Raw genomic sequence first — 4,473 nt, forward strand, 5'->3', positions numbered from 1 at the left:
AATTATATACTTAACAAAAAAAGTGTGAAACAACTGAAAATATGTTTTATATTCTAGGTTCTTCAAAGTAGCCACCTTTTGCTTTGATGACTGCTTTGTACACTCTTGGCATTCTCTTGATGAGCTTCAAGAGGTAGTCACTGGAAATGGTTTTCACTTCACAGGTGTGCCCTGTCAGGTTTAATAAGTGGGATTTCTTGCCTTATAAATGGGGTTGGGACCATCAGTTGTGTTGTGCAGGAGTCTGGTGGATGCGCAACTGATAGTCCTACTGAATAGATAAAAAAGCAGCTAAGTAAATAAAAATGAGTGTCCTTCATTACTTTAAGAAATGAAGGTCAGTCAGTCCGAAAAACTTGGAAAACTTTGAAAGTGTCCCCAAGTGCAGTGGCAAAAACCATCAAGCGCTACAAAGAAACTGGCCCACATGAAGACCGCCCCAGGAAAGGAAAACCAAGAGTCACCTCTGCTTCTGAGGATAAGTTTATCTGAGTCACCAGCCTCAGAAATCGTAGGTTAACAGCAGCTCAGATTAGAGACCAGGTCAATGCCACACAAAGTTCTAGCAGCAGACACATCTCTACATCAACTGTTAAGAGGAGACTTTGTGCCGCAGGCCTTCACGGTAAAATAGCTGCTAGGAAACCACTGCTAAGGACAGGCAACAAGCAGAAGAGACTTGTTTGGGCTAAAGAAAACACAAGGAATGGACATTAGACCAGTGGAAATATGTGCTTTGGTCTGCTGAGTCCAAATTTGAGATCTTTGGTTTCGACCACCATGTCTTTATGCGATGCAGAAAAGGTGAACGTGCCTGGTTCCCACCGTGAAGCATGGAGGAGGAGGTGTCATGGTGTAGGGGTGCTTTGCTGGTGACACTGTTGGGGTTTTATTCATAATTGAGGGCATACTGAACCAGCATGCCTACCACAGCATCTTGTAGGGTATGCTATTCCATCCAGTTTGCGTTTAGTTGGACCATCATTTATTTTTCAACAGGACAATGACCCCAAACACACTTCCAGGCTGTGTAAGGGCTATTTGACCAAGAAGGAGAGTGATGGGGTGCTACGCCAGATGGCCTGGCCTCCACAGTCACCACACCTGAACCCAATTGAGATGGTTTGGGGTGAGCTGGACCCCAGAGTGAAGGCAAAAGTGCCAACAAGTGCTAAGCATCTCTGGGAACTCCTTCAAGATTGTTGGAAGACCCGGTGACTACCTCTTGGAGCTCATCAAGAGAATGCCAAAGCATGTGCAAAGCAGTCATCAAAGCAAAAGGTGGCTACTTTGAAGAACCTACTGTAGAATTTAAGACATATTTTCAGTTGTTTCACACTTTTTTGTTAAGTATATAATTCTACATGTGTTAATTCATAGTTTTGATGCTTTCAGTGTGAATGTACAATTTTCATAGTCATGAAAATGCAGAAAAATCTTTAAATGAGAAGGTGTGTCCAAACTTTTGGTCTGCACTGTATATAAAAGTATACCACATTTGCTTTATACATAGCTTGCTTCACAAGAAACCAAAAGAGCAGAATGTTGGGGGAGCTCTATAGCTCTAAAGACCTGGGGGTGGCTGTAGAGCTCCTTTAGTTTCTTGTGAACTAAGCTATATATAAAGCAAATGTGGCATACTTTTGTATATGGTATATATATATTTTTTTTTTTTAAACCTGAAGAAGACTCTGGGATGTTGGAGTTGAAATGTGTTGCTTTATCCTGTAACTCCTAAATAAATGATTATATTTGAGTCCACGAGAATCTTGTGATGGAAGCACCAACAACTATCTGGGTGTTCCTTTGTCTATTGATTGCTTTAACCATGGTTGTCTGAAGCCTTCCATGAGCCCGGCTGGTCGAGCTGCAGTTCGCCTCCTCGGGATTCCTGTGGGATCCTGTTTATGCCTCATTTTGCCAGTTTCTGGTGAGTGCAATCTATTATAGCGTGCAATTTAGAAACAGTTTTTACTACACTTAGATTGTAGAAAACACATGGCAAAAAAAGCCAAGAAAGACGACCAAAACAGTCCAATGTACGTATAAAAGTGAAAATACTTTATTGATAAATAGTAAGAAGGACAAAACTGCCATCAGGTCAAGAGATGGCATGCAATACATGAAACCAAAATGACAACGGTAAAAACCAACAGGTGTGCACACATGCCGGAACCACTCGACATAAAATACTAATGCAAATATATCTCCCCGTCAGAATATGGCGGTATAAGAGAAGGTGCCTAAAGAAATATATTACACAGCTAACAGAGTAGATGGTGCTCTGAAAATCAGAGCAACATGATATATCAACAGTGAAAATAGCATACAGTACGTGATGGAAACTAATACCTTGCTGTGGGCGGCACCTGGGATGTGTGCACACACCCCAACGCACGGTCCAGATGTTATCCTTCCTCAGGGGAATGCCCCCTAAGTTCATGCTCAAAACCTATAACTCTGCCCTTTATCTGGCCAAACAATCCTACTACACCACCCTCATCACCTTACTATCCAACAACCCAAAACGACTTTTTGAAACCTTACAGGCCCCATCACCAATCTCAGTGGTGAAGATCTGGCCACTTATTTCCGAGAAAAAAATCAACCACATCCATCAGGATATCTCGGCCAACTCCTCAGTGCCTGGATCCCCTTCCCTGCGGCACCTCAAGCTCACTAGACATCTTTGAGCCTATTTCAGAAGAAGAAGTTTCCAAGCTCCTCACTTCTGCTCGGCCTACCACCTGCACAATAACCCCATTCCTTCACATCTCTTGCAGTCTCTCTCACCAGTGGTCACCACTCACCTGACTAAAATATTTAACCTCTCTCTTTCTTCAGGTATCTTTCCCTCCTCATTTAAACATGCTATCATAACCCCATTACTTAAAAAAGCCATCCCTGGACCAGAACTGGACTGCTAACTACAGACCTGTCTCTAACCTTTCCTTCATCTCTAAACTCCTGGAACGCTTGGTCCATTCCCATCTAATCCGCTATCTCTCGGATAGCTCTCTGATCGACCCCTTACAATCTGATTTCCGCTCTTTACACTCCACTAAAACTTCCCTCACTAATGTATCTAATGATCTAATAACAGCTAAATCCAAAGGTCATTGCTCCCTGCTGATTCTCCTGAATCTCTCTGCCGCATTTGACACTGTGGATCACCAGCTCCTTCTCACTTTTCTCCGCTCCATAGGCCTCAAGGACACAGCCCTCTCCTTGTTCTCCTCCTACCTCTCTGACAGCTCTTTCACTGTATCTTTTGCCGGCTCCTCTTCCTCTCCTCGTCCCCTTACTATCGGGGTCCCGCAGGGCTAAGTCCTAGGCCCCCTCCTCTTCTCTCTATACACGGCCCCTATTGGACAAACAATCAGCAGATTTGGGTTCCAGTATCATCTCTATGCTGATGACACCCAATTATACACTTCTTCCCCTGACATCACCCCTACCCTAATTCAAAATACCAAGGATTTTCTGTCTGCTGTCTCTAACATCATGTCCACCCTCTATCTGAAACTAAATCTCTCCAAAACGGAACTTCTTGTGTTTCTCCCTTCTACTAGCCTCACTCTACCCAACGTCGAAATTACCCTGGAGGGTTCAACCATAACTCCCAAGCAGCATGCCCACTGTCTTGGGGTCATATTTGGCACCGAACTTTCCTTTACTCCCTATATCCGATCACTCACTCGCTCTTGTCACCTGCATCCTAAAAACATCTCCAGAATCCAACCTTTTCTCACCTTTGAAACTGCTAATACTCTTACTGTCGCTCTTATTCATTCTCGTCTGGACTACTGCAACTCTCTTCTGGTCTCCCTCTTACCAAACTTTGTCCTCTCCAATCAATCTTGAATGCGGCAGCCAGGGTCATATTTCTGTCCAGCTGCTTCACCGATGCCTCCATCTTGTGCCAGTCATTACACTGGCTACCCATTCGCTACAGGGTCCAGTATAAACTCATCTCTCTCACCCACAAAGCTCTCCACAGTTCTGCACCACCTTATATCTCCTCTTTCATCTCTGTCTATCGCCCTACACATGCCCTCCGTTCTACAAATGACCTAAGACTAACATTCCCCGTAATCCGAACCTCGCACCTCCATCTCCAAGACTTCTCTCGTGCTGCGCCAGCTCTCTGGAATGCACTTCCCCAGACGATCAGACTGATACCTAGCCCCTTGTTTGTAGCATATCTTCTTTGTCATACAGGCCTCATCCACACTCAAACAATTCTTTCTTTTGTGAGTAACACAATTCAGCACACCATATTCACCTTGTAATTTAGTGCGGCTGAAATTCAGCTGTTTGCAGAGCTGGTGCAGAGTTTAAAATGTAATTTTTTGTTATTAGCACACCACACTATCTGAGCAACATGACTAGGAAAAAGTGAGGACATGGTGGAAGGGGGAATAGGCTTGGTGTTCAAGGTGTACGTCGGGTAGGTGGTAATGTTTTTTAAAG

This window comes from Ranitomeya imitator, chromosome 1 (assembly GCF_032444005.1).
Source record: "Ranitomeya imitator isolate aRanImi1 chromosome 1, aRanImi1.pri, whole genome shotgun sequence".
NCBI lineage: Eukaryota > Metazoa > Chordata > Amphibia > Anura > Dendrobatidae > Ranitomeya > Ranitomeya imitator.